Raw genomic sequence first — 10,977 nt, forward strand, 5'->3', positions numbered from 1 at the left:
AATAACTATCATAAGAGGCTCACTGAGGAAAGGAAAATAATGCAGGAACAAACAAAGTGAGAATTTCAACAAAGATATAGAAGTCATGGAGTTAAGAATACAATATCAGAACTATAAAATTTCATAGAGTGATTCAATAGACTAGATCAAGAAGTAAAAAGGATCACTGACTCAAAGACAGATCACTGAAAATTATTCAGTCAGAGGAGTTAATAGAAAAAGAAAAAAAAGAAAAATACTGATGAATGCATGAAGAGCTATGGGACATTATCAAATGGATCAATACACATATTATGGCAATGCCAGAGACAGAGGAGAAAGAGAAGTGACTAAAAAGATTCCCCAAAGAAATAATGGCAAAAACTTAGCTACTCAGGGGAAGGAAATGGAAATCCAAATCCAGGAAGCCCAAAGAAACCCAACTAAAATAAACCCAAAGAAATATACACTGAGGCACATTACAATTAAATTGTCAAAATTAAAGGACAAAGAGAGAATTTTGAAGTTAAACAGAAAATGATTTGAAATACAAGGGAACTTACTACTTCAATAAGACTATCAGCAGAATTTTTATTGGAAAACTCACAGGCCAGATGGAAGTGGGGTGATATACAATATTCCTCCATGAACTTTGATTTTGATTTATGCAGTTTCAGTTACACATGGTCAACTGTGGTTGGAAAATATTACAGTATTTTGAGAGAGAGAGACAGAGAGAGAGAGTCTAATCACAAAAGTTTTATTATAGTGTATTGTTATAATTGTTTATAAAATAACCAATTGTTTATTATTGGTTATTTTTGTTAATCTCTTACTGTGCCTAATTTATAAATTAAACTTCATCATAGGTGTATAAGTATAGGAGAAAACATAGTATATACAGGATTTGGTACTATCTGCAGTTTCAGGCATCCAATGGGGTGTGTGGAACATATCACCCATGAATAAGGGGAACTATTGTACTCAAAGTACTGACAAAAAAAAACCTTCCAAGAATACTATACCTGGCAAATTTATCATTAAAAATGAAGGACACATAAAGTCTTTACCAAACAAAAGCTGAGGGAGTTCATCACCAATAGAACTGCCTTAGGAGTAACACTAAAGGGAATTCTTCAAGTTGAAGCAAAAGGACACTAAATAGCAACATAATAGCAGAAGAAAGAATAAAATTCATTGGTAAAGTATATAGACAAATACTATATAACTGCAATGGTGCTATGTGAATCGCTTTTAATTATAGTGTAAATTTTAAAAAACAAAAGTATTAAAGATAAGTATAACTATAATATATGTTAATGCATACACAATATAAATAGATGTACATTGTTTCATCAGTAGCAAAGTGTGTGAAGGTGAGAATTAAAAATGTAAAAATTTTGTATGCAATTGAGCTTAAGTTGTTATCCGATTAAAATAACCTCTTAAAACTATAAGATATTTATGTAATCCCACAGCAACTTCAAAAAATACCTGTAGAAGATACATAAAGGAAAATGACAAAGGCATAAAAGCACATCACTACCAAAAAATCAATGAAATACAAAAGAAGACAGAAAGAGAGAAAAAGAGCTACAGGAAAACTACAAGAAAAATTGAAAACAATTAACAAAATGAAAATAATAATTTGTTTTCTATCAATCATTATTTTGAATGTAAATGGATTAAACTTCCCTATCAAAAGACAGAGTGGATGAATGTATAAAAAACAAGATTCAACTATATTCTATCTACAATAAACTCACTTTAAATTTAAGGACATATATAGGCTAAAACTGAAGGAATGACAAAGGTAGTCCATGAAAATGGCAACCAAAAGAGAGCAGGAGTAAAGTCAGACATTCTCACAGGTGACAAAAAGATATTATATAATAGTAAAAATGATAATTCATCAAAGGATATAACAATTATAAATATATATGCATCCATCAGAGCACCTAATATATAAGCAAATATTGACAGAACTGAAGGAAAAAAATAGACAGTAATATGTGAGAAACTTTGAATACCCTACATTCAATAACGGATAGAACAATAAGACAAAAAAAATCAATAAAGAAATAGCAAATTTATGCAGCAATATACAGATAGTTCCTGATTTACAATGGTTCTGCTTATGATTTTTCAACTTACCATGATTTTATTGAGATATAATCCCATAGTAAATAGAAGAGCATCTGGACTTATGATGGTTTGATTTATAATTTTTTGACATTATGTGTTTATCAAGGCATTAAATTCATTTTTTGATATATTACACAATATTTTCAATTTACAGTGAATTGATCAGGATGTAACCTGATTATAAGTTGAGGAGCATCTGTAGACCAAAGGAACTAATAGACCATAACACAACTTGCTTCTCCACCCAGCTGGCCACACATTCTTCTGAAGCATACAAGAAAAACTCTCCAGGATACATCACATGTTAAGTAACAAAACGAGTCTCAACAAATTTATGAAATTTGAAATCATATTAAGCATTTTTTCCAACCCCAAATGAATGAAAATAGACATCAATAACATAAGGAAAACTGGACATTTTCAAATAAGCGGAAATGAAGTAATACATTCCCATTCCTGAATAACCAGTGACTCCCAGAAGAAGTCAAAAGGGAAAGTAGAGAATAACTCATGACAAATGAAAATGAAACTACAAAACACAAAAACTAATAAGATATAGCAAAAGCAAACTAAAAGGAAAGTTTATAGTGATAAATGCCTACATTTAAAAAGAAGAAATATTTTAAATAAACAATCTAACTCTACAACACAATGAATTAGAGAAAAAAGAACAAATTAAGCTGAAATCTAGAAGATGGAAGGAAATAATAAATATTAGGACAGAAATAAATGGAATAGAGGACAGAAAAATCAACAAAACCAAGAGTTTGTTTCAGAGACTATAAGCAGGTTGACAAAGCTTTATTTAGACTGACTAGAGAAAAAGAAAGAACACTCAAAAATAAAATCAGAAATAAAAGAGAAGTATAACTGATGATACAAAAGTAAAAAAAAGATCAGATACTTCTATAAACAATTATACACCAAGAAACTGGATAATCTAGAAGAAATGGATAAATTTCTAAAACATACAACCTATCAAAACTAAATAATGAAGAGACTGAAAGTCTGAAAAGACTTATAAGCAGTGTGGAGACTGAATCAGTAATCAAAAACCTTTCCTCTAAGAAAAGCCCACGACCAAATAGCTTCACTGGTGAATTCTAACACACGTTAAAATAACGTCAATCCTTCTCAAACTTTTCCAAAAACTTAAGAGGAGGGAACAGTTTCAAACTCATTCTATTAATCCTACATTACCCTGAAACTAAAGCCAGACAAGGACACTACAAGAAAAGAAAACTCTGGGCCATACCCCTGATAAATATAAATAAACAATTCTCTACAAAATATTAGGATATGGAGTTTAACAGCACATTAAAAAGATCACATGCCATGATCAAGTAAGATATATGCCTAGGATGCAAGGATGGTTCAACACACAATAATTAATTAATTAATACAATATACCACATTAATAAATTGAAAGATAAAAATTATACAATCAGGCCGGGCGCGGTGGCTCACGCCTGTAATCCTAGCACTCTGGGAGGCCGAGGTGGGCGGATCGTTTGAGCTCAGGAGTTCGAGACCAGCCTGAGCAAGAGCGAGACCCCATGTCTACTAAAAATAGAAAGAAATTATATGGACAGCTAAAAATATATATAGAAAAAATTAGCCGGGCATGGTGGTGCATGCCTGTAGTCCCAGCTACTCGGGAGGCTGAGACAGGAGGATCGCTCAAGCTCAGGAGTTTGAGGTTGCTGTGAGCTAGGCTGATGCCACGGCACTCACTCTAGCCTGGGCAACAGAGTGAGACTCTGTCTCAAAAAAAAAAAAAAATTATACAATCATCTCAAGAGATGCAGAAACAGCATTTGACAAAATTCAACACCTTTTTATGATAAAAACTTTCAGAAAAACTAGTACTGGAAGGAAATTATCTCAACATAATAAGGATCATATATTACAATCCCACAGCTATTATTCTCAATGTGAAAAACTGAAGACTTTTCTGAGATCAGAAGCAAGGTAAGGATGACCACTCTCACCACTTCTATTCAACATATTACTGAACATCTTAGCCATAGTAATTAGGCAAAAAGAAAGATAAAAAGAAAGGGCATAAAAATCATAAAGAATTAAGTAGAATTATACCTTTTCCACATGACATGACCTTATATATAGAAAACACTAAAAATTCAATAAAAGAACTTTTAGAAATAAATGAATTAAGAGGAGATACAGGATGTAAAATTAACATTTGAAAATCAATTACAATTACATACATTAACAACAAATTATCTGAAAGAGAAATTAGGACAATAATCCCATTTATAATAGCACTAAAAAGCATAATATACTTAGGAAAAAACTAAGAATGAAAACAACTTGTATAGTGAAAACTGGAAAACACTGATGAAAGAAATGAAAGAGAAAACAAAAATGGAAAGATATCTCGAATTCACGGACTGGAATGTTTAATACTGTAAAAATGCAACACAGAGATTCAATGCAATCTTTATCAAAATCACAATGGAATGTTTTATATAAATAGGAAAAATTTATAAAATTCATGTGAAACCTCGAAGGACCTTAATATACAAATCATTCTTGAGAAAGAGGAGCAAAGCTGGAGGCATCACTTGTCCTGATTTCAAAAACATTACCAAGCTATAGTAATTAAAATAGAAGAGTGCTGGCATAAAGATAGACATATAGACTGATGCAACAGACTAGAGAGCCCAGAAATAAGTCTACATATATACAGTCTTTTAAACTTTAACAAGAGTGCCAAGAATGCATAGTGGGGAAAGGACAGTCCCTTCAACAAATGGCATTGGGATAACTGGATATTTATATGCAAAAGAATAAAGTTGAACTTCATCTTACATTATACACAAAGATCAATTCAAAATTAAGACTTAAACATAAGACCTGAAACTGTAAAACTTGCAGAAGGAAACATAGGGGAAAAACTTCATGACATTCATTTTGGCATTAATATCATGCATACAATAATAAAAGCATAGACAACAAAATAAAAAATAGACAAGGATGACTACATTCAACTAACAAGATTTTCCACAGCAAAGGAAGCAATCAATAGAGTGAAAAGGAGTCTATCAAATGAGAGAGCATATTTGCAAATCATATATCTAATAGTATATTAATATCCAAAAGATGTGAAGAACTCTTACAACTCAATAGCAAAAAGTAAACAAAATAAAGCAAAACTAATAAGCCAATTTTACAAAACTGTTTTAATGACTTGAATAGAAATCAAAATTAGTATCATTTTTCAGAGTCCTTAACTGGTACGCTGTTTTTTGTTCATTTTTGTTCACAAAGAATATAAGTGATAGGAATTGGATCAATATCAATAAGTATCCACACATAAAAGCAATACTTTACCAAATCAAATGTACATTTAGAATCTTTGTTCATTCCTCTGGCTATACTTACGCAAATAATATGTAAATATATAATTTAACAGAATCCCAGATATTGAAGTTTTATAATAAGCAGAAGAAATTTAGCCCCACTTTGTGATGTTTATATCAGTGGGTGGCAATATCTAGCTTTTCTATCTCTTAGTCTACCATTGCTGTTATTGTACCACCATGCGGACACCAAAATTTTAATCATATATGCAGATGTTTGATTAGCAACTGATAATTCAAATTATCTGGAGATTTGCCCCAATTTTTTAAGGACATGTTGTTTTTCTGACATTTATAAATTAATCAAAATTTTGCCTTGCCTAAAAGAATCATTTTGAGTTTCATTATGTTCTAAGAGCTATAACACCTGGGCATGAAGATTCAGTGACTGATGGGATCCTGAGCAGTTTTCAGAGAAGGTTCACATATTTATCTAGATACTTTTTAAATTCTAATTTTTTCATGAGTGCGTTTATTTCAACTAGGGGCCTTTGTTCTTAGGAACACTGTTGGCTGCTCGATACTATTTCAGAGTCACATGGGAGTTTATTCATTGTAAAAAGTATTCATCTAATCTTACTGCTTATTATTTTCAAGGAGTTTATAAAATGAAAAGATAAAATTGAATAAACTAAAACTTTACATTTCAACTGAAGTCTACAATGTGAAGATCTGTAAGGTTTCTTGAAAGAAAAATAAAATATAAAATCTCACTTTTCAGTTACTAGGATGAGATGAGATTTGGTGTGAAAGTCACTTACGAGAAGTGAAAAAAAACAATAAAATTCCAACTGTTTGGTTAGCAAAGGTTTATCAGAACTGCTTCAAACTCAGACAAACAAACAGCCAGGGTTGTTCATGGAGCTTGCTGTGGCTGATATAATTGAAAGGTTATTGCCAATATATAGTGCCCATTTGAAAAGAGCATGAGAAACTAGCAGAGTCTCCTTTTTATTCTTGTACGTGATAGTAAATGAAAAATAAAGACCTCCAACATTATTAAAAATTAAACCCAGTGTCTCTTTTATTCTTACTTCTTCAGAATTATATTTTACAATGTAAATACTTTCTTTAAGAGACTACTTTTATAATGCAATACTTTCTTTAAGAAAGCACAAACTATACAACCAAGTATAAATCTTAGCCTTACACTTAGAGTTCAAATAAAAAAGCTATAGTTTTGAGTAGGGAGGACATGGCTGGGTATAAGAAAAGCTAAGAGGGTGATAAAATAGTTATTTACACTATGCCAAATACTGATTTTTAACAAGATTTGTTGTTCTGGACACCAAAAATGATACATACGAATTGTCAGTCAACATTATAAAATATTCCAGAGGAGAAATTATATTCATTTTGTTCAGAAACTCTCCATATTTTCTGAAATGGGAAGACGAGAGATTGCTTGCAGTAGCAACTATTTTTTTTTTGTATACATTATTTCTTGTACAATGATATGAAATAATATGGGAAATATTCATGATAAATTATTAAGTGAACAGTGCAAGTTAAAAACAATAGTTTCATATTTTTTCCCCACCCCCCCTTTCCCGAGTCAGCACCTTCAAGTGTTACCACTCCCCAAACGGTGCGCAATGCACTCATTGTGTAGGCATACCCCCATCCCCTCCCCCCCCACCTCAGTCTGATATGCAATTGGTGTCGTTCCCAGATTTGTATTTAGGTGATGATCAGGGAAACCAATTTTCTGGTGAGTACATGTGATGCTTGTTTTTCCATTCTTGGGATACTTCACTTAATATAATGGGTTCCAACTCTCTCCAGGAGAACCATAGAGATGTCGTATCTTCATCATTCCTTATAGCTGAGTAATATTCCATGGTATACATATACCACAGTTTACTAATCCAATCATGTATTGATGGGCATTTGGGTTGTTTCCACATCTTTGCTATTGTGAATTGTGCTGCTATAAACATTTGGGTACATGTGCCTTTGTTACAGAATGACCTTTTTTCCTTTGGGTATATGCCCAGTAATGGGATTGCTGGGTCAAATGGCAGGTCTACTTGAATCTGTTTAAGATACCTCCATAATGCTTTCCACAGGGGTTGCACTAGTTTGCAGTCCCACCAGCAGTGTATTAGTGTTCCTGTCTCTCCACACCCACGCCAACATGTGTTGTTTTGGGTTTTTTTGATAAAGGCCATTCTCACTGGGGTTAAGTGATATCTCATTGTGGTTTTGATTTGCATTTCCCTGATGATTAGAGATGTTGAACACTTTTTCATATGTTTGATAGCCATTTTTATATCTTCTTTTGAAAAACTTCTATTCATGTCCTTTGCCCACTTTTTGATAGGGTTGCTTGATTTTTTCTTGCTGATTTTCCTGAGTTCTAAATAGATTCTTGTTATTAGTCCTTTATCTGATGTATAGTATGCAAAAATTTGTTCCCATTCTGTAGGTGGTCTGTTTATTCTCTGGACTGTTTCTTTGGCTGTGCAGAAGCTTTTTAATTTAATCATGTCCCATTCATTTATTTTTGTTGCTGCTGTGATTGCCTTGGGGGTCTTCTTCATAAATTCTTTGCCTAGGCCAATGTCTGTAAGAGTCTTTCCTACGTTTTCTTCTAGAATTCTGATTGTATCACGCCTAAGGTTTAAGTCTGTTATCCACCGTGATTTGATTTTTGTGAGAGGTGAAAGCTGTGGGTCCTGTTTCAGTCTTCTACAAGTGGCTAACCAATTCTCCCAGCACCATTTATTGAATAGGGATTCTTGTCCCCAGAGTATATTCTTTCCCGCTTTGTCAAAAATTAGGTGACTATATGAGGATGGTTTTATATTTGGATTTTCTGTTGTGTTCCACTGGTCTGTGTCCCTGCACTTGTGCCAATACCAGGCTATTTTAAGAACCACGGCCTTGTAGTATTGTTTGAGGTCTGGCAAATTAATACCTCCCATTTTGTTTTTGTTGCTTAAAATTGCTTTTGCTATACGGGGTCTTCTTTGATTCCATACAAAGTGTATAATTATTTTCTCTATGTCTGTAAAGAATGATGTTGGTAATTTAATAGGGATTGCATTGAATCTGTAGATCACTTTGGGTAGTATAGATATTTTAACAATGTTGATTCTTCCGATCCACGAGCATGGTATATTTTTCCATCTATTTGCAAGTTCTACTATTTCTTTTCTCAGTGTTTCATAGTTTTCCTTATAGAGGTCTTTTACCTCTTTAGTTAGATATATACCTAGATATTTTATTTTCTTTGTTGCTATTTTGAAGGGTATTGAGTCTTTAATTTGATTTTCTGATTGACTGTTATTGGCATATATAAATGCCTCTGATTTGTGTATATTAATTTTGTAGCCTGAGACTTTGCTATATTCGTTAATCAATTCCAGGAGTCTCTTGGTTGAATCCTGGGGGTTTTCCAGATATAACATCATATCATCAGCAAAAAGTGAGAGTTTGATCTCTTCCTTCCCTATTTGGACTCCCTTGATTTTGCTCTCTTGCCTGATAGCTCTCGCAAGGACTTCCAATACTATGTTGAAAAGTAATGGAGACAATGGGCAGCCCTGTCTGGTTCCAGTTCTAAGTGGGAGTGCTTTCAGTTTTTCCCCATTCAGTATGATGTTGGCTGTGGGTTTGTCATATATGGCTTGTATCATTTTTAGGTAGGTTCCATCAATGCCTATTTTGTTAAGCGTTTTTATCATAAAAGGGTGTTGAATTTTGTCAAATGCTTTTTGTGCATCTAATGAGAGTATCGTATGGTTTTTGTTTTTGCTTCTATTTATGTGGTGAATTACATTTATAGATTTACGTATGTTGAACCACCCCTGCATCTTGGGGATGAAGCCCACTTGGTCGTGGTGGATTACTTTTTTGATAAGTACTTGGATTCAATTTGCTAGTATTTTATTGAAAATTTTTGCATCTATATTCATGAGGGAAATTGGTCTGTAGTTCTCTATTTTTGTTGTGTCCTTTCCAGGTTTTGGTATTAATGTTATATTGGCTTGGTAGAACGTGTTGGGGAGAACTCCATCCTTCTCAATATTGGAGAATAGTTTATGTAGGATGGGCACCAGTTCTTCTTTGTATGTATGGTAAAATTCAGGTGTGAACCCATCTGGACCAGGGCTTTTCTTTTTGGGAAGGTTTTTTATTGCTGTTTCGATTTCAGTTCTTGATATTGGTCTGTTCAGGTACTCTATTTCTTCCTGGTTGAGCCTGGGAAGACTATGTGTTTCTAAAAATTTGTCCATTTCCTCCACGTTCTCCAGTTTGTGTGCATAAAGATTTTTGTAGAATTCATAGATGATATCTTGTATCTCTGTAGCATCGGTTGTGATTTCTCCTTTCATGTTCCTAATGGAGATTATTAGAGATTTTACTTTTGTGTCCTTGGTTAGTCTAGCCAGAGGTGTGTCTATTTTGTTTATCTTTTCAAAGAACCAACTTTTTGTTTTATTAATTTCCCTTATAGTTTCTTTGTTGTCCTTGTCATTTAGTTCTGATTTGATCTTAGTAATTTCTCACCTTCTGCTGGGTTTGGGATCGTTCTGTTCTTCTTTCTCCAGCTCTTTGAGTCTATTCGTTAGGTTGTCTATTTGCATGTTTTCTGTCTTTTTGATATAGGCATTTATGGATATGAATTTTCCTCTCAGGACTGCTTTAGCTGCATCCCATAGATTTTGATAAGTTGTATCTCCATTGTCATTTAATTCAAAGAAATTTTTGATTTCCATCTTGATTTCTTCTTTTATAGAATAATTATTCAGGAGAAGGTTATTTAGCTTCCATGACTTTGAGTAAGAGTGAGGGTTTCTGTTTGTGATCATTGTTACTTTTATTCCGCTGTGATCTGGGAAGATGCATGGTATAATTTCTATTTTTTTGAATTTTTGAAGACATGATTTATGTCCTAGGACATGGTCAATCTTAGAGAATGTCCCGTGAGCTGATGAGAAGAATGTATATTCTGTGGACTTTGGGTAGAATGTCCTATAGATGTCAGCCATGCCCATTTGTTCTAGCATTCTATTTAGGTCCATTATGTCTTTGTTTATTTTCTGTTTAGAGGATCTGTCCTGTACTGTCAGTGGGGTGTTAAAGTCTCCAGCTATTACAGTATTGTTATCTATCATTTGGTTGAGATCTAGTAGGGTTTGCTTTATGAATCTAGGTGCACCGAGGTTGGGTGCATATATATTGAGTATAGTCATGGCTTCTTGATGAATTGTGCCTTTAATCAGTATGTAGTAGCCATCTTTGTCTTTTATTATTTTTGTTGGTTTGAAAGCTAAGCTATTGGAAATTAAGATTGCCACACCAGCTTTCTTTTGGTTACCATTTGCTTGAAATATCGATTTCCATCCTTTTATTTTCAGTCTAAATGCATCTTTGCAGGTTAGATGAGTTTCTTGAAGACAGCAGATACTTGGATTGTATTTTTTTATCCATTGGGCCAGTCTATGTCTCTTGAGCGGGGAGT

The sequence above is a fragment of the Eulemur rufifrons genome, chromosome 7 (assembly GCF_041146395.1).
Source record: "Eulemur rufifrons isolate Redbay chromosome 7, OSU_ERuf_1, whole genome shotgun sequence".
Classification (NCBI taxonomy): Eukaryota; Metazoa; Chordata; class Mammalia; order Primates; family Lemuridae; genus Eulemur; species Eulemur rufifrons.